The 26,943-nt window shown below is 39.0% G+C and overlaps 1 long non-coding RNA gene across 1 annotated transcript in view; it reads right to left on the bottom strand.

Annotated features, from left to right (window-relative positions):
* Positions 1-5,278: 5,278 nt before the first annotated feature.
* The window catches only part of LOC142652984 (uncharacterized), a 51,098-nt gene continuing 29,433 nt past the window's right edge, over positions 5,279-26,943 (bottom strand). The window contains exon 2 of the long non-coding RNA XR_012848005.1: positions 5,279-5,474. This is a non-coding gene — a long non-coding RNA (uncharacterized LOC142652984). The remainder of the gene's footprint in view (positions 5,475-26,943) is intronic.

The following is a 26,943-nucleotide window of genomic DNA, read 5'->3' on the forward strand; positions in this document are numbered from 1 at the left end:
ATGTAGATTGACAGTCATTTTGTATGTCTTCCATTTTCTTATTATTGCACCAACAGTTGTCTCCTTCTCACCCAGTGTCTTACTTATGGTTTTGTAGCCCATTCCAGCCTTATGCAGGTCTATGATCTTGTCCCTGACATCCTTAGAAAGCTCTTTGGTCTTGCCCATGTTGTAGAGGTTAGAGTCAGACGGATTCATTGAGTCTGTGGACAGGAGTCTTTTATACAGGTGACCATGTAAGAGCTGTCTTTAATGCAGGCACCAAGTTGATTTGGAGCGTGTAACTGGTCTGGAGGAGGCTGAACTCTTAATGGTTGGTAGGGGATCAAATACTTATTTCTCTGTGCACAATGCAAATAAATATATATAATTTTGACAATGTGATTTTCTTTTTTTTTTTTATATATAATCTATCTCTCACTGGTAAAATTAACCTAGCCTAAAAATTCTATACTGTTCATGTCTTTGACAGTGGGCAATCATACAAAATCAGCAAGGGATCAAATACTTATTTCCTCCACTGTATATGCCTTGATATAGGACATATTTCAATCTATCCCCAGTGTTGTGTTGTATATTTTACAACTGCAAAACTCAATAAAAAAGATTAAAAACCAAACATATTCATTATACATATATGGTGTATTCAACACTTCGAGGCTATGAATACAATCTGAATTTCAATGGATTTGTAATGCAGTTTCATTTTTGCTGTTTACAAAAGAAAACAGTTTTAACAATTAGATAAACAGATGCCATTTCCTGAAAAGGTTTAGAAAAAAATGTATCGCTTCAGTACAAATAGTCTAACAATTCCATAGTAGTAACTTAAGAGAAAAAAAATCATATATTTAATTTATGGAAAGAAAAACACACGAGATATGACCTAAAATGTTGAAATCAAAGGGAATTTCTTTATTACCGGTACTAGAATAGTCCCCTTTGACGGGGCTTTTATTTAATTGCACAAAGAGTCACAAACCATTCTTTACTGACACCTCATATGGAAGAAAGAAAATAACACCCACTCATTTTTTTAAAATTTATTTAATTCAACGTAATCTTGCATAGAAGCCCTACAATTGGCAGAACAGAATAATATTGCTTTTATTAATCGTGTTAGTGTTTTATTGAACCATGAAAAGACTTGTGTTAACTTGAAAGCACATTTGATAATAAAACAAGGGAATGGGTAGATATTATAACTAATTGTACAGTATATGTCATTATTAGAATACAGGGATAGTTCTAGAAATAAATGGATTTTTGAGAAGCAGGCCATAAATGCTACACATTTGTTCATAATCACAATGCAAGCTGTAACTATAGTGACTATAGGTAACAATGTATCTATAATAGATAACATTGACGTAACCTGAGCCTTGTTAGAAGACTATTGATGCCATATAAACCCCACACAACATTCACCTCCTGGTCAGAGAAAATTACAGTAGCCTTTCTGCTTATACTAATGCTGGAATTATATAGGATCTTTTATTGACATTTTAGCTTCTGTTATTTTCAACTGAATGAAACCACAGTGGCCAGATTTTCTGAAAATCTACTCAAATAATGCATTTTGTTGTATATTTCTTTTTGTGTGTAAGGCCTTCTGCACATGCTGCGGATTTTGTTGAAGAAATCTATACACAGCAAGCAACACTAAGGGGTACTATTGCTGAATTAGGGCCACTAAGGGGTACTATTGCTGAATGAGGGCCACTAAGGGGTACTATTGCTGAATGAGGGCCACTAAGGGGTACTATTGCTGAATGAGGGCCACTAAGGGGTACTATTGCTGAATGAGGGCCACTAAGGGGTACTATTGCTGAATGAGGGCCACTAAGGGGCACTATTATTGAATGGGAAGGTGTCCGGGCCGTAGAAAGCATCCGCCAAAAATGTCCTTTTTTTTCAATTTTACGGACCATGCGGGTGACTGTCCTCGGCCGTCCGTGCCTGTAATCACGGACCATGATTATGGCTGCTGCCGTGCGCAGTGGGCTTTATTGTGTGGAGTGCACTAAGTTAGCCCCAATACTGTTTGTGTGGGAGGGCACTATTACTGTGGTGGCGCCTAAAGGGGCAGGTACTATTACTGTTGTGGAGGGCCCCGTAACCCCTGATGACTCCAGCATGGCGAAACATCTCAGGGGGTAGTCTTCCTTGATTTTAATAGCAATGTGATGTTTCCAGCAGCCTCAATCTCTAGTGTCATTGTGACTGCAGCCGCAACAGAGTGCATTGTTCTCATATATAATACTGATATGCAATACTAATTTAAACCAACTGAGTTATTATTGCAATACCTACTGATTATATTAGCCTATTGACTCACATTCCCCTTTTAATTGTTTGAGCCTTTAATTAAAGTTATGTGTTTTATTATACAGCACATAGAATAATGTGGAAATAGGACATGCGTTTTGCCTTAATGGCAATTTATGCTTAATGATAAATATATATTTGCCCACTGCTTACTAGGTTCCATTTGTCAATTTCTTGAGGGCACACAGGGGGCATCATTACTTTGTGGGGACATTATTACTGTTTGGGGTATGATGCACTGGAAAAGTGAAATCCAAAGATCCATCTGCAGAGACGAGTGGGGGAGCGAGAAGTCATCATGGTGGTCTGGTGAAGAATGTGTAAAAAAAGGGAAAGAGAACGACTCCAACCAGAGCAGACGTCACCTGTGAGTCACTGTATTTGTACTCCAATTACTTACTGAATATAGTCTGCAGTGTGCTAATACTCTAGAGTGCCACCTTTAATATTGCAGGGATCATTAAAAAACATTTGCAGATCCTGGGCAACTATTATGATAAAATTTTGGAGTTCTGTTCTCCCCCATTATTCAAAGACGTATATTAGTAAAAACAAAAATCTAAAATGTAGGGGACAGACCTGTGTGACAGGTAATTACTGTTTTTCTTGTTTATCCTGTAAAAGCTGCCCTTTGATGATAAAGGGTGATACATTCATACACCCGGTTACCCACAAGTCCTTTAAGATAAATCCTTTTATATATGCAAAAGCGATTTTATAATATATGTGCTACAATGACTGTGTAATTTGATCTATGTGGGCGAAGCAAATACGGAGTGCCGCCTAAGATTAAATAATCATAAATCCACTATACGGACTAGGAAACAGGAACTTCCTGTATCACAATATTTCATGGAGGCTGGACACACGGTCCAACAGCTCAAATTTACCATCATTGATAGCCTACCCCCATTGAAACGGGCTGACAATAGGGAATTGGTTTTAAAACAACGAGAGTTACAATAGATTAATAGATTCAATTCCTTATCTCCAAATTGTTTAAATGTAGACTACCCTCTACATGTGTTCAAATAAGGTTGAGTGAGTCCATTATAAATGGGTATTATTGTTTTTCTCACTCTGATCAATTTGTGGGTCTCTCTTCGGTGTAGTCTACTTGGCATGTAGACTTCATCCCCTTGCCCAGTGTTAGCTATTCAGATTGTGTTCTATTAGCATTGTTATGAATTGGTCAATGGGATTTAATAGTGATAGTTTTATGACAACAATTGTATATTACAAGTGTATCTGTCGTTTGACGTTCTTTTTCTTTAAACAGAATGATACGTTGATATCACGACTGGACTCTCACCGTCTGAACTAAGAAACATTGGACTCATATTTCATATTGTTTTGTTATCTGTACTTTTTATTGAAAAATCTTTTTTCTTAAATATTTTTTTTTTTTTGCCATGCCCTATGGTCTAGTGGGTGTTTTGGATCACAGTGTAACAATATTAGAACAATAATTTAAAACAATGTAAGATATATTGAGTTGGATGACTCTCTTTTTCTCCCTTATCACCCCTATACATTTTTTATATACATCTTATCCTTAGTTTTTTTGCCAAATCGGAGATTTAAGGACCTATTTATATTTCTAGAAGCCATAGTGATAACCTCATATTCTATATTTGGTCCCTATGACCGATGCATGAAACTTGGAGGATGCAGTTCTCCTCATTTAGCGATTTGATCCTCGAAGGATCTTCACCATATGTCTCCATGTGAATTATATATTCACATGGAGATGTAGTGGCACCCGGGTTGGGGTGATCTCACACTATTATTGTGGGATGCACCCCGTTACTAGGGACATGAGGCATAAAGGATGGAACTACAAACACTGTGATGCTGTTCACTATGTATGTGGACGACCTGTATTTGCTCCTCTATTTACAGTGGTATTCCATTTACAACAAGTTACCCCCTATCTGTAGGGTAAGGGGTAAGTTGTTGATCGGTGGCTGTCCGACCCCGTATGGGAGTGCCAGAGATAGCCGACTGCAGTGTTCGGCTTTTTCTGGCGCTGCCATAGAGAATGAATGGAGCGGCAGTGCGCATTGTCGATCTCAGTTCAAACTTGGGGTCTGGGCTCCCCGTTCTTGGGGGTCCGAACTGTCAGACACACACCGATCAGCATGTTATCCCTTACCCTACGGATAGGGGTTAATTTGTTGTAACCAGAATACCCCTTTAAATCAATATAGATGATCTATGGTTGGGCTATTTAGCCCCTGAAGCTAGCGATACTGTATATTATGATAGTTACACCGCACTGATGTGGTTAACACGGACTGCAGTACTGGCATATCCCCTTTTCTAAGATGACGCTGATGCACTTGTAGGTTTGCAGTGTGTTTGCACATCATACTTACCCTTCCAGGCAGCTCTGATGACGCTGCCTCTATACTGTTACACTGCGTCTCCATTGACTGCCGATCACATGTTTGGCTTGAGCCAATTGATGAGTCCCTTGCGGGCATGCACATTTTGGCATTATGGATGCCGATAATATAGAAGACAGAATACATATTAGTCCTATTAAATTGAATTTGTTTAGATCGGCGAGTGCCAGCTGTTTAAGACCCTTGAAATGCATCTGCCAATGTGTGAAGGAGGCCTAATGATGCCCTGTTTAAAACTTATCACATGGGGGTTTGAAAGGGTTGTCTCTTCAAGAACATCACTTTCTATATGCCATACTAGGACAAATTGATATCATAGCAGAGGTTCCAACACTCGGGACCTCCTTCTATTAGCCAAAGCGGAGAGTCCATCCATGCAATGCTACATTCTCCTTCCAGCTTTGTTGCAGTGCGGTTTGCCAGTTTTAATCCAAAAAGAACATGTCTTAATCAGAGGTATCTTTTCTTAGAACTCTGCATTGTGCTGTTCCTCTTTTATTCATCCTAGAAATGTATGGATTAATTGCTAATCATTATCACAATGAGTAGGTAATTATATTTTATTAACATATTTTTTGGCTTGCCACATAATATGAGAGTATAAATATAACTATTTTAATTTTAGTTGTTCGTGTCTTTTTAGCTGACATGAAAGGAATGATGTCTTCAAAAATAACCACAGGCTCAGAAATTATTAATGATCTCCGCCAATTACTCCTTGGTATTTTTCTCCATCAGCTGTAAGAAAGACAGAATATTGGCAAAGGTTATGGCAATTATTAAGTAAATAAGAACAAGAAGCTGAAGAAAATCTAATGAGAATTTTAAGTTCCATTTTCTTGTCACTAAGGTTGCTGGGCTGCATTTATTATTGGCTGTTACAATCTGTCACATTTTGAAAATTATATTTTAGGAAGATAGAAAAGTAGATCATAAACAACTTCATTCATTAAAAAAAAGTTTACTAATAATGTCATGCACAGGCAACCAGATACAATTTACCCATTTTTAATAGATAGAAATCTGCCTACATTTTTTTTTTTTTAATATTATTATTAATTAGCCTGGATGTGTTATTTCTCTGAATTTTGCTATATATGGATCATTAGCAACAATGATCTGTATACTGCAGAATATACTATAGTCACATATTCATGGCAGCAGAAGTTATAATGTATGTAACCCACAGACCTACAGCCCTGCCCCTATTTACTCATGGATAGATTCCGTACATGTCTGTGGCAAACCAGCTGGGGAAGGTAGACTTATCTAAAAACTACCATTTTGGAAAACATCAAGGGCGTATACAACGTACAGGCAAACTTTGAGGCTGCAATGGGGCCCTGGGGGAAAGGGGCCCCCGGCCAGGTTGACTGTATCCTTTATTTTATTAGGTAGCAAGAATCTGTGCAGGGATAACCCCTGCACAGGTCCTATAAATAGGTATGGAAGGACCATGAAAAGGAGATGATGGGGCAAACAAACACCAAGTCCTCCTCTCTCAGGTGTTTAGGGGTGAGGTGGTGTTAACCAGCATCGGTAGAAGGCCCCATTTTAATCTTCACTGTGGGGCCTTCTCACCTTTATGCATTCCCTGTTGTATCCTATTATAGGATTCATTTGTGCAATACATTTTATTGGCTCAACCATCTAAAGTGTAAGGAAAACAATAATACGATAAATATCTCCATCTGTACTGAAAAAAATAAAAACATATCCACTTCTAGCATAAAAGATGATGTACCTATTTTAACTTTTCAGAAACTATTGCTTTTAAGAGTACCTGTTTGTATCTAAATGCTCACTAGATGATGCCACCATAGCTCAGAAGTAATTACTGTTGTTTTGATGCCGGCAGGGTTTGGTGTGGGCAGGATTACCATGTAAAGGACTGTAGTTCCCATTTATATTTCTTTCTCCTTTCACAGACATTGCTTATATTTACAGCTGCCTCTATTACAAGGTGTAAGGTAGTGCTGTAATTGCTCACTCTTTGCTACTGAGTCACAGTCCTGTGAAACAATCCCTTCAGAAACGGAGGTAGGGGGAGAGCAGGGAGCAGTGGAGATGCGAGTCATGTGATGTGTGTCATTTCGTACTTCAGAAAGGGAAGCAAGAGGAGAGGGAGATGGGAGGTTACCACCTGTTCAGAATACCAAATATTGCACAAGCAGGAGATAAACACAAGGAGCATGATCATGTAACTGCACGTGAAACTGGTTTACAGAGACATTTCAGCTACAGACAGTTTATTAGTAAGTGACCAATCCTAATGCAGTTATACCAACTGCACATAATTTTTTAACCCAGATAACCCCTTAATGACATGCCACAAACATGTACATGGCAGCCATTAAGGGGTAGTATGGAGAGGTATCACAGACTGAGTTCTGTCCATACTCAACAGGTGTTGGTGGTGTAATACAGCTGACAAATTACTGCAACGAGCGGAATCACAGATCACTTTGATTCCGCCTGTTTAACACCTTAGATGCTGCAGTCAATCGCAACCGCAGCATCTAAGGCGTTAGAATGAGGGGGCGGCCCCCTCTGACATGCCATGGCCCCCCCAGGACGTGATCGTGGAGTGCAAACGGTCTTCATGGCAGACTGGGTGCACCCACAAATAATGGCGAATCACTGTTTTTTGCCCATTTGACCCTTACAAATAATCTTTTTTCAGTTTCCCAGTACATTACATGATACATTAAATGGTTAAATGGTGCCATGAAAAACGACAACTTTTCCCACAAAAAACATGTCCTCATACAGCTATGTCTACAAAAAAAACCTAAAATTGGCCGTGTCATTAAGGGATTAAGAATGGGAAGAAAAACAAATTGAAAGATTACATATTTATGCATAAGAATCTCAAGGTGGCGGTAAAGAGAGAAACCAACAATTCAACATTAATACCACACTCCGCAAAAATATCACAAAGTCAGAAATTGCATGAATCATTAATAATAATTTAAAAAAACCACAAGAGAAAACTACTTGGTATATGTACAATTTGAACAACTGACTAGCGATATGAGTAAGGCATCAGGTGTGAAGTTTCTTGTAAAGATTTTTTTTTAGCAGAAACAATAGCGTAGTCAACTGCGCTATTGTTTCCCCTAAAAAAACGGAAACCTTACGGAATGGAGTAAAACGGAAACTATTTGCAATGGAAGCATTACCAATGATTTCAATGGTAGTTATGGTGTCCGTTTGGCTTTCCGTTCATTGGTTTCCCTGACCGAAAGATGGAACCCACGAATGGAACCCCGACGCGAATGTGAACGAGGCCTTACAATTCAGTGGTATCAATCCAGAACTCACTTTAGTTTGAGAGTGATATTATACAGAAAGTTGTTTGGTAGACCTAGGACCCCACTACCTTCAGGATATGTAATTTTATCTATTAAAAAGTGAACTGTATAGAATAGAATGTGTTATTTTAACAAAATTTACCGGAGTTAAAGTTTGATGGATAATATGCACCCAAACACTTGACCAAGTTGGTTGGATTTAAGTAAGTAAACAGTCGATTGGCGACTTTGGGAGCCATCTACTTGGAAGCATTGATTTTGAAATTGCTGTCAGAGCCAAAACTTGGATATTTCAGCTAAGAGAGGTGGTAATAAAACGCATGTCTGGGGACAGGTACAGTAATAGATCATTTTATTCTTACTTTGAAATACTATTTTTGACGTTTAATGAGTCAAACACTGTAGGGAGATTCTTTCTAATCATATGGGCAAATTTATCTTTCTCTAATATGCAAAATACAATCTCATAATAATATATAGAACTTGCCTCTTTGGTACACTTTACTTTGCCATTTAAAATCTTTTATGTTTGTGCTATTACGATCTTTATTTCTTTTGTGCATGATTGATCTTTTGTTTATGACAGCCGAGATGTGCACCAAAGTACATTTTTAATTTTACAGCAAAATCCATATGCACCCTCAAGTCATAAAGTAAGCCTGCAGTTTTATGAGTGACTCGCTAGTCATAAATAATTCAGGTTGCGTTAATTAAACATTCAAACTTTCTACTGGTTTCCCATGCTTGTTTATTTTGGTGGCAATTATAGTTATGCTTCCATGGTATTTACTTATGAAGAACTGTGAGTGTTGCAAAAATGGTGTGAAATGGTGATTGTCTTAGATTATTTATGCTTTATAGAAGAAAACAAAGCCAGTTTTTGATATTGTTGCATAATACAATTCTATTCCTTTTATCTGGAACCAAATGGTATAAAACACATGGTAATACAGCATTGGTCGAGCCTCGATTACACTGCCTCAAGGTTCTTGGTAAGAGGAATCCCTCAGAGCAGGTCATGCAGAAAAGATGGCATCATTCTCCTAAAGTCACTTATGAGGCATTCATCCCCCGGGGCTCTGCAGTCGGTGCATTAGCAGTGAAGAGTGTCAGACCTCAAGCATTAGGGTATGTTCACACGCTTAGCAAAAAAAGTCTGAAAATACGGAGCGGTTTTCAAGGGAAAGTTTTTTAAGCAAACTTGCGTTTTTCACAGTGTTTTTTCCGGCTGTTTTTGGAGCTGTATTTTTATATAGTCAATGAAAAATGGCTCCAAAAACGGCTCAAGAAGTGACATGCACTTCTTTTTCGCAGGCAACTTTTTAAAAACGGCCGTGTAAAAAAAATGTCCCGTCTGAACAGAACGCCGTTTTTCCCATTGAAATCAATGGGCAGATGTTTAGAGGCGTTCTGCTTCTGATTTTTCGTCTGTTTACGGCCTGAAAAACGGCCAAAAATAAGCCGTGTGAACATACCCTGAGGTCCAAACATGGCAGCAAGCACATTGCATTTTTTTTTTTAAATCTGGCACTTTGTTTGTCTCAAGGTAAAGGACCCCAGGGCTGTCTGACCATATTCCCTGTTAGGGCATATTGAGGTATGTCCTAACTGCCTGTGTACAATCAGTACGCAGGCTAAGGTACTGGCATATAGATATATGCCAGTACATTACAGGTAAAAATCTAAATGAAAATGAGAAATCCCTCTGTAGGATTAAAAAAAAGGAAAATTAATTAAAAAAAAGTAATGTTAAATAAAATAAAAATTTTGTAAAAAAGACACAAAAATATAGTTTTTTTTACAATGAATAAACTTTTTAAATCCCAAAAATGAAATAATATAGACGTATTTGGTGTTGCCATGACCGTAACAACCTATACAACAAATGTATAACATTAATTATGATGATCGGTGTATGGTGTAAAAAAAATAATTTTTAAAAAAGCAGCGGAATTGCTTTTTTTCTGCATTTTCGCCAAAATAAAAATGTATATAAATAAAACAGTAATGTATTTGTACCAAAAAATGGTACCTACATAAAGTACAACTCGTCCCGAAAAAACAAAGTCTCATACAACTACGTCGTACAAAAAAATAAAAAAAAGTTATAATCCCCGGGATGCGAAAGGGAGATACAAAAAAATTGTTCTGTCCTCAGGGCCAAAATTGGCCATGTCCTTAAGGGGTTAAACAATTTCGGACAACTCCTAGCGATATGCCCTATTAGATCATAAGAGTGTAATGAAATGTTGCTCGCCAGATGCTGCCCGAGCGATAACCGCTTATTGCATGCTGTCCTGGCAGTAGGAACCTACCACAAGCAGCTCATTGTCAGACTTATGTAGTAAGGGGTTAACCAAATACAAGTCCTGCATTGTCTGATTTCAACACCTTTTGTGGCGGTGTTTGTAATTTTCTTAGAATGTCACATAACTGTAGCACAGCAAGGCCTTCTTAAAACAGAAGGTATTCACATGCTCACGTCCATCACTTATCCAAACAACAAAGAAATTAATTTTGATTCTGGGATAGTGGGAAGAAGAGACATGCATATTGTTCCTTTCTGCCCCACGTGGCCAACTATGCAATCACAACAACTGGTGTATAGCACAGATACAACCCAGGGGTGTAGCAAAAGGCTTATGGGCCTAAGGGGGGATTCACACGAACGTGTATTGGGTCCGTGCGGGCCGCGTGGTTTTCACGCGCCACACACAGACCAATACAAGTCTATGGGGCAGTACAGACAGTCTGTGCTTTTTGCGCAGCGTTTGTCCGCTGCGCAAAAAGCGCGACATGTTCAATATCTCTGCGTATTTCGCGCATCACGCTCCCATTGAAGTCAATGGGTGCGTGAAAACCACGCAGGTCGCACGGAAGCACTTCCGTGCGAACTGCCTGTTTCGCGCACCAGCTGTCAAAAGGATGAATGTAAACAGAGTGTCTTTGAGATGAGCGAACCCGGACAACCGAACCGAACTCGTTTTGGCCGAACTCAGCAAAAAAAATTCCGGTACGCGAAATCAGGAGATAGTCACTGTCCAGGGTGCTGAAAGAGTTAAACTGTTTCAGCACCCTGGACAGTGACTTCCGATCCCAATATACATGAACGTGTAAAAAAAAAAAGAAGTTCTGACTTACCGATAACTTCCGACTTCTTCCTCCAGTCTGACCTCCCGGGATGACAATTCATTCCAAGTGACAGCTCCAGCCAATCACAGGCCAAGCACAGGCTGCAGCGGTCACATGGACTGCGGCGTCATCCAGGGAGGTGGGGCCCGATGTAAAGAGAGGCGCGTCACCAAGGACGCGTCACCAAGGCAACGGCCGGGAGGGAAGTTCTCGGTAAGTACGAACTTTTTTTTTTTTTTTAACAGGTTTCTCGATATTGTGATCGGCATTCACTGTCGTGGGTGCTGAAAGAGTTAACTGCCGATCAGTTAACTCTTTCAGCACCCTGGACAGTGACTGACGTCGACTAGACTCATCTCTATGATGGCGGCTGCGCGAAAATCACGCAGCCGCGCATCATACACGGATGACACACGGAGCTGTCAAGTGGTTTTTGCACGCGCAAAACGCCGCGTTTTTTGCGCGTGCAAAAATGCGACGTTCGTCTGAATCAGCCCTAAGGGTAAGTTCAGCTTACTCTCCTATCTCTTACAACAAATGTATTTATGTATGGATTTATTTCTTTATTTTTTATTTATATATGTATATATATATATATTTTTTCTATCATGCTGAGCATGGAAACACAAAGTATTTAGTTATGCAATAAATAAACTGTATTTTCCAGAATAAACCATTAATGAACATGTCACCTCACGCAGCGTGTCAGGACAAGGTAAGTAGGGTGAGGGGGTCATGTGGGCCCAGAACAGTTTCTACGGGATTTTGCGGACAGGACGAACATCAAAACAGCGCCCCCCCCTTCCCAACCATTAGGAAGGCTGTATTCACACCTGCTGTTTTTTTGTCGCAGCATTTTCGCAGCAATATGCACATCGCCACAGCAAACCCAAGTTTTGTGAAACTAATATGTGACTACAATTATGTGTGAATAGCAATAATAATAACCCCTTCTCTTCAGGTTATTTTTTGTCCTGCTATGTACTATATTAACACATTCCAGTAGTATGCCATCCAATCAAACCAATTAAGAAGCACATGTTTTTTAAGTGTATTAGAACTTTTTTGTTGTTGCTCTTTTCATGCTTTTGTAGTAAAAATGACATTTCCACTCCTTCCACCATATTGCTTTGTAATATTAAATTGGACCTCCAACTGTAAGGCTCCATGCACACGATCGTAAAATCGCCCGTAATTACAGACCCATTCATTTCTATGGCCAACGGACACCTTCCCGTATATTTACGGGAATGTGTCTGTGCCGTAGAAACTTTCCGAAAAAAAATAGGATATGTCCTATTTTTTTATTTTACGGACTGTGCTCCCATACTTTATAATTACGGATCGTAATTACGGGCCTAAGGCCCCATGCACATGACCATTTTCATCCATCTGTAAATACGGATCCATAGTCATACATAATTCATCTGTATATAGGGAAGGGTGTCCGTAAATACGGTCCGTATTGCATTTGTATTTCATCCGTATACACCGCATTCCAAATTATTATGCAAATGTTATTCTTCGCTGATTTTCCTAAATAGTCGATGCAAATAGTCCTAAATAGTCTTCAAGCCATCAACCGTTGGAGTATAATGCAAATTTTATTGAACAAATCTCCTAATGATAACAGATTTTTTTTAGAAGTAAAAAACTCAAAATGCACTGTTTCAAATTATTATGCACAACAGAGATCAAAACATTTTAAAGGTTGTAAAGAGAACTAAAATGGTAATTTGTTGAATTTGCAGCATCAGGACGTCATATTTACAGAAATCAAATGCTCTTTCAATCAAAAAAAACTTAACAGGTCTAGTTACATGTTAACATAGGACCCCTTCTTTGATATCACCTTCACATTTCTTGTATCCATTGAATTTGTGAGTATTTGGACAGTTTCTGCTTGAATATCTTTGCAGGATGTCAGAATAGCCTCCCAGAGCTTCTGTTTTGATGTGAACTGCCTCCTACCCTCATAGATATTTTGCTTGAGGATGCTAAAAAGGTTTTCAATAGGGTTGAGGTCAGGGGAACATGGGGGCCACACCATGAGTTTCTCTCCTTTTATGCCCATAGCAGCCAATGACACAGAGGTATTCTTTGCAGCATGAGATGGTGCATTGTCATGCATGAAGATAATTTTGCTACGGAAGGCACGGTTCTTCTTTTTGTACCACGGAAGAAAGTGGTCAGTCATAAACTCTACGTACTTTGCAGAGGTAATTTTCACACCATCAGGGACCCTAAAGGGGCCTACCAGCTCTCTCCCCATGATTCCAGCCCAAAACATGACTCCGCCACCTCTTTGCTGATGTCGCAGCCTTGTTGGGACATGGTTGCCATTCACCAACCATTCACTACTCCATCCATCTGGACCATCCAGGGTTGCACGGCACTCATCAGTAAACAACACGGTTTGAAAATTAGTCTTCATGTATTTCTGAGCCCACTGCAACCGTTTCTGCTTGTGAGCATTGTTTAGGGGTGGCTGAATAATAGCTTTATGCACACTTGCAAACCTCTGGAGGATCCTACACCTTGAAGTTTGTGGGACTCCAGAGGCACCAGCGGCTTCAAATACCTGTTTGCTGCTTTGCAATGGCATTTTAGCAGCTGCTCTCCTAATCCTATTAATTTGTCTGGCAGAAACCTTCCTCATTATGCCTTTATCTGAACTAACCCGTCTGTGCCCTGAATCAGCCACAAATCTTTTCACAGTACGATGATCACGCTTACGTTTTCTTGAAATATCCAATGTTTTCATACCTTGTCCAAGGTATTGCACTATTTCACGCTTTTCGGCAGCAGAGCGATCCTTTTTCTTTCCCATATTGCTTGAAACCTGTGGCCTGTTTAATAATGTGGAACGTCCTTCTTAAGTAGTTTTTCTTTGATTGGGCACACCTGGCAAACTAATTATCACAGGTGTCTGAGATTGATTACAATGATCCAAAGAGCCCTAAGACACAATACCATCCATGAGTTTAATTGAAAAACTAATAATTAAATGTTTATGACGCTTAAATCCAATGTGCATAATAATTTGGAACACGGTGTATATGGATCCGTAAAAAAAATGGAGGCTGCAAATGATGTCACCAACATGTTGCTTAGCAATGCTTCCATAAATACGGACGGTTTACGGATGCAATTTTTTTAGCGTGACACCAAAAAGTTAACATACTGAAAAGTGTCCGTGGCCAATAGAAATAAATGGGTCCGTAATTAGGGACCGTAATTACGTTCCGTAATTACAGATGAAATATATACGGTCGTGTGCATGGGGCATAAGGCTACACTGAAACGTGTTGTAGTGCTACTAATTGATTTTTAACTATAGAGCTACAGCTGCAGTCGAAAGAAATATTCAGTTGCATGCAATGTTGTGGACTGCAGCTGTCACTACATCAGTATTTGGAAATAAAAAAACAGTAGTGGCTCTAAAACATGAAAAATTAACAAATGTTTGAATTAGACTTTGTTAAAAAAAAAAAATTATATCATTTTCCACTCCTGATTTTGGCTTAGAAATACTAAAGCAAAAACTGACCAAATACTGCCACGTAAAAGAGGCCTTTAAGGGGTTGTCCGAGAGTATTACAAATTAAACTAACTGCAGTAAATGGTATGAAGTAAAAAAATCAAAGGTTACCGACACGTTAAAACCCCTGCGCCGACAGTCTTTGTTTACTTTTTCTGAAGTGATGACATGCCGTTCATCCACGTGACTGCAGCAGCCAATGGCTAGCCTCATGAACATGCTGGCATCACCGCTGAGGCCAGTGATTGGCTGCAGCAGTCACGTGGATGAACAGCACATCATCACTGCCGGCAAATAAACAAAATGTCAGAGACCACCAGAGCATAAGCGCTGGAGCAACAGGAGATTTAACAGATGGGTAAGCTTTATTTTCTATTTAATAACATTCATTTCAGTTACTTTAATTTTTAAAGCTGTCGGACAACCTATTTAATGTTATTATAGAAAACACTTCTGTAATATGCATTGTTGTACTAATATGAATAACCCCTTAACGACGAGCGACGAATACATCCCTCACAAGCGGATGCTAATTCCCACATCATGATGGATATATCCGACTCTCGTATCTTGTGGGTATTGCCACTGGACCCACAAAATCGGTGGCAGGAGCTCAGCTGTTATACACAGCTAGGCTCCTGCCGCAACTGCCGGAATCGAAGAGTAGTCTGATTCTGTCAGTTTAACCATTCCTCTGCCACCCCACCGCCATACCCGCGGGGTTGCCAATGGGTTTCCATGGCAACCAGGGGCCTAATATAGGCCCCCAGGTCTTTAGTAATTTCAATGGCCTAATAGATTGCATGTCAGTATACTAAAGCATTACTGCTTGTCAGTGTAAAGCTAAGTATACCAAAGCATTATATCTGCAATCAGAGCATCTCATTGTGAAGTCCCCTAGTGGGACAGAAAAATCTAATTAAACACAGTTAAATAAAGTTTAAGTTAATTCCTTTTTTTTCCATTACCCCCCAAAAAATGAAATTAAATTTAATCAATATGTCCCATGTACCCCAAAATAGTAGCAATGAAAATTACAACTCGTCCCGCAAAACACAAGCCCTCATTCGGCATACGTCGAAGGAAAAATAAAAACGTTACGACTCTTGAAATGTGGTGATGCAAAAACAACGATTTTTTTTAAAAGGGTTTTTAGTGTGCAAACATAGCAAAACATAAAAAACCTTTATCATATTTAGTATCGCCGCAATTGTACCAATTCAAAGAATAAAGGTAACATGTTATTTACGCCGCAAAGTCAATGGCGTAAATTTAAAACGCGAAAAAAAATGCTAGAAAAGCTGTTTTTTTCAATTGTACCATAAAAAACAAGCCCCCATAGGGCTATGTCGACTTAAAAATATAAACGTCATAACTCTTAGAAATGCAACTGCATACACGGATTCCAGACTGTGTCCCGCTGTCCCAGGCAGCCGGTGGTATGTCCCGGTGTCAAATCTCTCCACACAATTCACAAAACAGCTCTTACATCGAGCATCCAACTTTGGTCCTGGTTTCTCCATCCATTTTTCCCAACATAGTTCGGTCAGTTGATGCATCAATCCTTGGAACCGCTGCTTCTGCGTCTCGGCTTCAATGAAACTCTGTAAATGAGGGTCCGCTGCCATAGCTCAATACAGATATACAGCAACAGATCCAAGCTCAGAACATATATACAACCCCAGAACCAAACTCAGTACATATATACAATGGCAGAACCAAACTTAGTACATATATACAGCACCAGAGCAAAACTCAGTATATAAATACAGTATCATAACAAAGCTCAATATATAAATACAGCACCAGAACAAGCTCAGTACATAAATACAGCACCAGAACCAAACTCAGTACATATATACAGCATCAGAACTAAGCTCAATACATACATACAGCATCAGAACCAAGCTCAGTACATATATCCAGCACTAGAACCATGCCCAGCACATAAATACAGCACCAGCACAAATACAGCTCTGTACAGAGATCATTTGCAAATTAAGTTTAACCCCTGCCATATAAGTTTGTACGACATAAAATGACAGCTCCCAGTATAGCCAGAACAATGGTTAGGATATGCTGGGAGTTGTTGTTTCACAAAAAAGAACAATACACCCATCATCTCACTGCAGATCATATAATGACTACAATACTGATCAGTCACAGGGAGAATAAACATTTAAATTGAGTGACTCACAGGTGACGCCTCAGATTCTTTAATTCTTATATCTCTTTTCTTCTCCATCTGGTCCAGACCTCTATGATGACTTCTCCCAGCCACAGCCCATTTCTGCAGATTTCGTCGCTTAGATATCTTCGGCTCCTCACTTTTCCAACATTTGCACACCTATAAACGAAGATAAAATTCTCATAGTGCCACACTCTATGTCCCTGAATATAATAGTATCAAACACTGCACCCCTGAATACAGTAGCACTATACACCGTGCCCCTGAATAAAATAGCACTATACTCTGTCCCCATGAATTAAATTGTGTCAAACACTATAAAGTAAAACACCACACACACTAACAATGCCCCCTGTAGATAGCACCAGTCACAATGCCCTATGTAGATAAGGCCAGTCACAATGCCCTCTGTAGATAGTGCCCGTCACAGTGCCCACTGTAGATAGTGCCAGTCACAATGCCCCCTGTATATAGTGCCCAGTGTAGATAGCGCCCCCTGTAGATATTGCCCCCAACGCTGCCTACAGAAAAAAAACAAAAAACACTCACCTGTTGCTGACCGCATCATTGTTAAAGCGCCGAACGGCGAGGCGGGAATTGATGGTTACCGTCTCACCAGCGCAATAGTTATCAATTGTATCCGCAGCCTAAGGATGCGGATACAATTGGGTGAAATGTCCCGCTTCACCCCGGGTCTCTAAACCGGCTGTAATTTTAACAACCGGTTCGGGAAAACTGGGGCCAACTGGGCCCCCTTTCAGCCTCGGGCCTTGAGCACGTGCCCAGATTGCCCTAATTGTCATTCGCCCCTGTCCCTCATCAGTCAGCTCTGCAGTCTTCCTCATTATTTACATATGATAGGTTTGGCATGTTCACTGCACTAATGACACAGATATTTAGGAGTCAAGAGAGAAAGCACAAAACTCACCATGTCTTGCAGGCCCTGTCCTGTTGATGACACTGCCTCCTTTACTCACTGCCTGCAGCATTGGGTACCACTACCGTCCTACCCCATGTAAGCTTTAGAAATGATTTTAAAATATTGTCCTCAACTCAGGGGACTGCTGACAGCCAATGGGCAGGTCCAGACGCAGTACAGTTCATGCAACAGATCAAATGCAGGCAGGGTCTTATCTTATTACATAGAAGGAGCAAGGCAGTGTGGACCCCTCCCCCTGAGCTCAGAAGGCCCTGATTAACCCCACGCTGGGGTTAATAATGCACTGTTATAGAAGTACCTGTCAGTTCTGTACACCCGCTCGCTTACACTCTAGTGTGGGCAGTTGAACAGCAGTGACAGGTTCTCCCTGTAATACCCTTGCGTCCACTCCTATCTGCGGCTCTCCATTTGGATTCCACTGATACAGCCTAAAAAAGTACGGCTGCAGCCATCTTTATCTTGACTCTGATAACTTGTTGCAGCGGGACATCACACAACAAAAGCCATTGAAAAAGTCAAGTTAAAGTTTGACACTGTGTATTTAATGCGTTAGAATTTAGGATGCAGACGGCTACATCTGTACAGAGCCATTTATTCCAACTTGCATACAGCTGTTTTGGGCTTATTAGCCCTTATCGGTGCAAGGTTTGGAAACCAGAGCTCTATGGTTTTAGGAATTGGGACTTCCTAATCCAATTTAGGTAGCAATATTAGGGTGAGACATCACTTTTGCAGATTTTTAACCTACACTTTTTTTTGCAGAACTTCTTTAATATAGACACATTGGTATGTTTTCACGCATGCTTCAGGACCAGAAGAAATGGTAAATAATTTTGAAAAATATGCCTAGAAATGGTTACAAAGCATGTCTAAGCATCTGTTACCCCGTCACACCACAGTGTTAACCATTAATTCAAAATGAAGAAGAGTTGGAACAGTGATAAATCTTCTAAAGAGTGACCAACCTGATAACATTATTTCCCACACCGACAGTGATCTATGCTGTTTATTAGCTTCATCCACGTCCACGTGCAGGCTGCACACTCCATTTATTTCAATATGGAGCAAAGTAGGAAGAAATGACATACTGCAGCCCTATACTTTCTCCTTTCTGATAAAGATATAGATAGAGAGCCTTACTGTAGCTAATATAACTTGAATATCTAACCCAAACAGGAAATTGCCATCTGTCTCTGCGTCTGCAGAGGGAACTTTTTAGCTCATAGTACTGCGATCATGCAGCTTTGGCACTGATTTAACCAACCAGCTCTGCAGTTTGAAAGGGGGAAGGTGGGAGAGTGGCAAATTTAATGTGAACTATCAGGTTTGTAGAAATAGTGACCGGGAACAGGCTGCAGCTTCACTGTAACAAGATAACTTGTTAGTGATCATGACAACGGGAGTCCCTAACCCCATTCCTATTCACTGCACCCCCTGCAGTGAGGAGCTTGAATGTAGTGGCGGTCGAGCATGCGCCTGCTGCTCAATACAATGTCTGTGAGAATAAGCGCTGTACTTGGCTGTTTCTGTCAGTCCCATAGACTTGGATGCTGGACAGCCGCTGCATTCTATGTCCCCCTCACTGCTGTCGAGCAGTGAGGAGGAACGGTGGGTATATTTGGTAGATGTTAGATAGACAGACAGACAGACAGACAGATAGATAGATAGATAGATAGATAGATAGATAGATAGATAGATAGATAGATAGATAGATAGATAGATAGATAGATAGATAGATAGATTAGATATTTTGGTCAGCTTTGAGTTGTATTCCTTTATTCAGTAATATTTAATTTTCTGCAGAAATGCTTATGTCATGGGTAAATAAATACATTTTAAATGATTTTAAGCCTGTAAAATATTATGCAGTGAAAAGTCTAAATAGGTTTCTTGATTACATGCTTAGAGCTACAGAACCTTTCTGTAAATACACATTTAACTTCTCTTGTAGAAGATCATGGTTGCTTAATACCATATTATCCCTTGGTAAAATTATTGCATATATTACAATACTCACTACAATTAAAATGCATTTGGAAGATTTGCTGTTATCCTCTTGAAACCAATTATAAACTATTATAAAGCCCACAACTAAAATTTGCACATAAAACCGGCATGGAGTTTCGACCACGTGAAAACATAATATGTGGATTTTGCAAGTTAATTAAGATTTCTATGTAAGCATCTGGAGATCCTATTAGCATTGAATACACAGGGCATTATTTCTCATACCAAGCCAAAAAACTGCTGGAATTATTGTGCTATCTTTGCTGTAGAAGTCTTCAGGTAAAATTGTTCTTGAAAAAATAAGTGATTTTAATAAACCAATGCTTAATAACTATACTTCAGTATTTAGTCATATTAAAACCTTTTCACAGAATCATGTACATTGTACATAATGGTGATTGTGTGGGGCACAGAATCTGTGTTCCCACGATCACCTACAAGAGGACAGCTGGGATTGACAGAATGGCAGGAAACAGGGGAATGTCCAATCCTGGATATCTAACCTGTTCTGCAACGTTTTTTCATGCATTCCACCATTAGAAAAAAATTATACTAATTAGATGTTAACTAGTATTTAACCCAAAACTATGTCTGAAAAAATTACAACCGGTCTCCCAAAAAAAAAAGAAAAAAAAAAAGGCCTCCAATAGCTACGTAGACATAAAAGTAAAAATGTTCTGGCTGTTGAAATGTTAGGTGGCAAAAATTTAAAAATTCCTGCGGTCCCTAAGGCCAAAATTGTCTTGGCCCTTAAGGGGTTAAATGTTTGGTGATTTTGAATATAACCCCACTGTTTATAGTGTTACCATCCCAATACCTAGGGCCCCAAGATAATAATAGCCAAGAATCTTTGCTTAACACCTAGCGTCGAATTGTTACTTATTTGCTTCCCTATTTATTTATGCAGCGGCATATGCAGGATTTTCTCAAGATGGGGGAGTATATATAAAATATTTTTTGCATCTCATTCCACATCTTTAGCTAGTCCTCAGTCAGGCCAGACATGTTTCATGTAATTGGGCTGGCTGTCCGTCTCTCTACTCCCCAGCGTTATCCTGGCTCACTTACGTTACAGCAATGCTTCTTTTAGTTTTCTTTTAGCAACTTTATACAGACTTGCCCCTATCCACGATGCTCAAAGGGAGGGGGAAATCTATGTTAAGATGCTGAAAATAGCTAAAACAAGTGGCTGTGCCATGGCCATTGCCCTGGGAGAGGGGGAGGAGATGAAATGACTGACTCGGCTCGCAGCGCAATGGTCGTGGATAAAGAGCTTATTTTTAAGTACCTCGTACATACACTCATAGTTAATAAAAATCCTAAAAAAAAAAGGTTCACGTTTGATATGGAAAAAACAACAATAAGAATATTAATACGGTATTATACTATACCACTTCACTTCACCTAATCACTTTTTTTAAGAACTCTACCTGCCAAATCATTCTGAAGGCAACATTGAAAAAAAGCTCTAAAGCAAACACACAGCAATAACCCCACTGTCAAAGTTACCAATGCATAACCTACATCAAGGAATTTAAGATGTTTTAGGGGGTATTTTGCATTATCTTTCCGTAGATCATCTAGAAACTAAAATGTAGCTATGGACAGTTATGACATCCTGTCAGATTACACCATGCAGCTGATAGGGGGTACTTGTACAATTTAGCCCAGTCCTCATTGTTCCTTATCCTTTGCTACTAAGTAACGATAACCTGTACAGGATTCTCCTCCCCAGAGGAATTGTAATGTTGGCAAGCGAGGGGGTGAGGAATTGGCACAAAAGTCATAGAAAGGGCATGAAAGGGGTAACAAACACCAGGTCCTTTTGTCCTGGGTGGCAAAATCTGGCACCAATATTGGGGGCCCCTTTTTAACTTTGCTTTGGAGCCCTTCTCTTATCTATGTACTCCACTGATTGTTAGACACCGATTTAACAAAAAAATAAAAAATGGGGCATTTACCACATTGCTATACCAAGACCAAGAAGACAGGCATGGAAATTTTAATATATATATATATTTTTTTTTAAATTCTGCATTTTTAGGAATGAAAGTATATAAAGGATTGTCTTACCAATTCCCTATAAACAATGAAAAAAAAAAAAAGGAAAAAATTGGTGGCACCCATTATTTTTTCTTTAATAATATGTGAAAAATATTTGTTGTTATTGAAATTCGGTAAAAGGAATTAAAATATTCATGCATGAAAATATTAGGGTTAAGATAAATATGAGGAAAAAATACCTTTCAATGCAATATGCATTATTGAAAGAATGCACTGTGGTCCCTGTTACGTCTAGGACTTTATTCATACTGCATTTTCAATAGCCATGAGCAATGAAGTAGATGTTAAAATATATGAATATATCATATTGTGCAATATCTACACCCCACACTATAAAAAAAAAGCTTTTCATCTAGTAAATGTAAATGATGTTCTTAGAAATTCCATTAGATTCAGAACCATTCAACTAGATTCTGCCTCAGAAATTGAACATTACTCACTGCTCATTCCATAACAGGAAAAAATTTCCAATGCCTTCTGTTCTGTATAGTAAAAAGTCAATTTATCCCCACGAAAAGTCAATCAGTGAGATTGCTGTATTTTTTCTGTTATTGATTTGAAGTCTCTATATGACTGCTTAAGTTTTTCTCTCTGTTATTACCACAAGCTTAGCTAGAGTGAATTTATACTCCAATATGAGAATATATCTTCAGTATAAAGAATATGATAGAGTTCAAAATAATGTGGTCATATATAAAAGTGGAGTGGCAGATATTTGGCTTTGGAATAGCACAATTGTTGTGTATAGACTACTCTGTGAAGTGAACTATCATTATTGATTTTGTATACTTTTAAATATTTGATTGTTTTTTTCGAATTCTGCTAAAAAGAAAACCAGATTTATTGTTGTATTTGTAATTATTGCTAAAAACTACAATTGAAATCCAATACATTTTATGAATGTGTCTGGGGGAACTGGATGGAGACATCCACATGCTTCCATCAAGTGTATTTTACATCTATGTCACCTGTGTAGGCAAGTGGACCCTTCTCTTTAACAGTAGACAAATTTAAGGTTGGACTGGCCTACCAAAGTAGTAATAATAATAATTGTATTTATAAAGCGTCAACATTTTTTATAGCGTTGTACAACAGTTTACAGCGACATAAAATTATAATCAGATACAATATTACAAAGGGGTGATCCAGCCAATATCAGAAAACACGAATAAAGTAATATTTATACATAAGTGGATATGCAATTTAGTGTGCCAGACACCTTGGTGGGTACAACTGTGATCAGAAGTATTATGGCTGGTGATATTGTAGGGCAAGGAGGAAGTGAAGCTGTAGGAATTTTTTTTTTAATACGAGTGAATATAAATAAAACTTAAAGGAACAGTGTCATCACAAATTATTTTTTTATATGTTAAAGATGTTAGTGCTTTATTAAAAACGTTTATATTTATTTGTGTGTTTGTGTTTTACTTTTTCTTATTTTTACACTTTTTCTTCCCTATGGGGGCTGCCATTTTTTGTTCCATTTCTGTATGTGTCGATTAACGACACATACAGACATGGAATACGGCAGCCACAGTCCCATAGGGACTGCGAACGGGTCCCGTCCCATTCACTTCTGTGTACGGCGTCTGTGTGGGAACTGCGCATGCGCCGCTCCCACACAGTCCAATTTGAAATTGGCGCCGTCCGGCGCCATTTTCCTGTGGACCGGAAGTCGCGGCCGGACAGTAATATTACTACTTCCGGTCGCGGCTTCCGGACTTGTGCACTTGGACCAGCGGCAGCAGACGGAGCGGACGGGCCGGAGGGAGCCGCGGCGGCAGGAGCAGGTAAGAGATTTCAATGTATGTTCGTGTTTGTGTGTGTTTACTACTGTATGTAAACCTACTACACTGTGTGTTAGCTCAAAAAATGGCGACACACAGTGTAGGAGGTTACACCGTTCAAACCCCTCGTTTATCCCGGCACTAGCCAGGATAAAGGAGGGGGGGATGCTGAGAGCTCACTAGAGCGAGGGCTTTTTACCCAATTTTGCAATGCTGCAATTTTGGGAATAGCTCCATCTAGTGACCAGAAATGGGAAATATTCTAAATTAGAATTAATTTATAATATTTCCTGACTCGTGAAAAAAATAAAAAAAATTTGAACAATGTTTAATCACCCACACACTAAATGTTTAATTAAAAAAAACAAAACATGTTTTTCTGGCAACACATTCCCTTTAAACTTTACCAAGCCATATTGTCTATGAGATTGAGTTATTCAGAGTTTGGACTACGGACCAGAATCAGAACATTCAATATGCCTAGAGGGTGAAGCGTCTATGAAGAGATAGAATGGACCCTTTCGTTTAAGAATCAAGACTGGGTGCATGGAGATTTGTAGAATCACGTTTCTGATATAGTTTGGATTAAGTTAAGCGTTGTATTATTTTTTTGGATCACTTATTAGGTTATTTTTTTTACACAATATATATAATTAATTGCACTTTATTTATATAAATCTATTTACACTTGGAAAGAAACAAAATAACTTCAACTTTATTAGGTCTGCAGTAATGTATAAGCCAATAAATACAATGTTTCTACAAACAATCAGTAGCTGGGATTTATAGGCGTTTTGCTATGCTTTTAACATGGCACATCAGGAGACCAGACATAGAACTAGTAGAAGTGGTTCACTGAGTGAGATAGCTGGTCGGTCTTTGTAGACAAGTCTTTCAAGAAGTTTGGAAATAAAAGGTAAGTTGGAGATGAATTGGTAAATGACACCTTTAGTAGGAGGGCTGTGGTTTGCAGTTATCATTGTTTTCTATACACTAGTGGTGGATTGCAGTACCATTGGGTACTTACCTTAGGGATAATATATATTAACAGGTCTAGGTTCATGGGGTTCTCCCACAGGGGCTGGTGTTCGATGATAGTCAGTGAATTAACACTTTTTATCTTTTCTATCATTGAAATGACTGGATATCGATCATCCAGTAATTGAGAAAACTTCAGCGGCCCTGATTGGATCAAGTTCATGGGATTTTGTTTACTGCTTTGACAGTGAAACTCACTGTGACATTTACGTACTTGGGGTGAAACATGATTTCCTGTTACCCCTTTTCTTTTTAAAACAATGATTGGCTATCCTATTTATATTTTAATGCATATATAATAAAGGTTGTTTTTTAATGTTCTTTGCTTTAAGAGATATAATTGGTGGGATGTAAAACAAATTCTTTTTCTTACTGATTATGTCACTCACTCCTCTAGGAGTCAAATTTTTGGCATGTGTATGGCCATACATATATACATCTAATGTGGTCAGTGCTGGTGCTCCAATTCTTATTGGCTGGCCTACCCAATAGTAGGAATCACCCCGCAGCCCATTTATAAGGGAGAGGAACTGGACGATGGGAGTGAGCTACTGGGCATGCGGCACTGGACACATTAGGGAATGTTCATGCCTTAGGAAAATCCGCTGTGGAGCAGAAGTCCTAGGTAAAACTAGATTTTTGCCACGAATGTGCCAACGGATGTGCACGTGAATTAGTCCCATTGGAATTGAATGGAGCTAGACCACAACTTTTGCATATAGAATCCACGCCAATAATGAACATGCTGTGAATGGGTAAAAAACAAAAAACCATTTCAATTGCATGGGGAGCAGAATGTCAGTGGATTGGTTTGCTCGTTCATCGGCTGATCATTGCCCAGTTTACACAGGGCAATGATTGGAAACAAGCATTTATTTGAACGATAATTGGTCTGTGTAGAAGGGCCTTTACTCTATATAGAAGTCCTCAGTCCTGCCCTTCTGCAATCATCCAAACTGACACGGAGTGCTGGAACTTCATTGTTTACTAGGAAAAAAAAAACATAAGACCCTATGTCCAGCTCAGTCATTGGGTTTTATATGGCAATAGCTTATTTGTAAACTGGATTTTACGTTGAAAAGAACAAAGAGCTTAAATTTGAATTGAATTGTGTTAGTTTAACCTTCTTTAGTCACCGTTTTATAGAAATAGCTTATAACTAGAACAGTAGATATATAACATAATACTTCATTATATTTCAAGGCCTGTTATTTATACAAGTTGTTATTTGCTTTGAACTGACTGGGAAAATAAATCTTGTATATTCACTAATTAAACTTCTTAAGTTCTTTAGCTTTAACAGAAGCCCAAAGGGTTCTATTGACCAGTTTGCCTCTGTGAATTAATCTTCATTTGTATTTTTTTTATTTATACTTTACAGAAAAGGCTACACTCAATAATGCTCGATTTAGCCACTGGCAGTGTTCTGACCTGCTGGGAAAAATGAGCTTTTTACTATTATGTTTCGCTTGATAGAAAACAAAGCTATTACAACTGCATAGGTTAATATCATAAATAAAGTATAAAATAGATTGCTGATTTTAGACAATATAAATATGTAATAATACTGTACATATTAACCCCTTTAGGACCCTTGCCATATGATACAGGCAGGAGCACTTAGAAGACCACGCAGGTAATATTATAAAACACAGAGAGTGTGGCAGTGCACTGTACCCACATAATCTGGAGTGGAGCAATGGCTGTAATACATTACTTCGCTCTAGAAATTGTTCTTAGGTTCAGTTCACACAAAGCTTTTTGGCACTTATTTTGATGCGGAAACCGCATCAGAATCAATGCCAAAAAATGGCCGAAATCGCCCACTATTGATTTCAATGAGACGCAGAGATGTTTATTTCCCCGTGCGGCTTTTGGCCGCTCGCAGAAAAAAAGAGTGGCATGCTATTTCTTTGAGCGGTTTCCACCTCTGACTTCTCATTGAAATCAATGGGAGGCAGAAAAAACCTGTGGCGCTTGTTTCTGTGTGTATTTTGCAGCACTTTTTGTCCGCAACTTTTGCATTACATTCAACAGACGCTGGCAAAAAATGCTGCAGAAAAACACGGAAAAAAAAGCGTTAAAACAACGCTGGCAGTTCAAAATCTTTTCTGAGGCAGATTTTTTCTCCCTGCAAAAAAACTCAGTGTGAACCAGGCCTCAAACCTCTAAATATATCACTCAACAGACCCCACA

Source organism: Rhinoderma darwinii, chromosome 5 (genome assembly GCF_050947455.1).
Source record: "Rhinoderma darwinii isolate aRhiDar2 chromosome 5, aRhiDar2.hap1, whole genome shotgun sequence".
Classification (NCBI taxonomy): domain Eukaryota; kingdom Metazoa; phylum Chordata; class Amphibia; order Anura; family Rhinodermatidae; genus Rhinoderma; species Rhinoderma darwinii.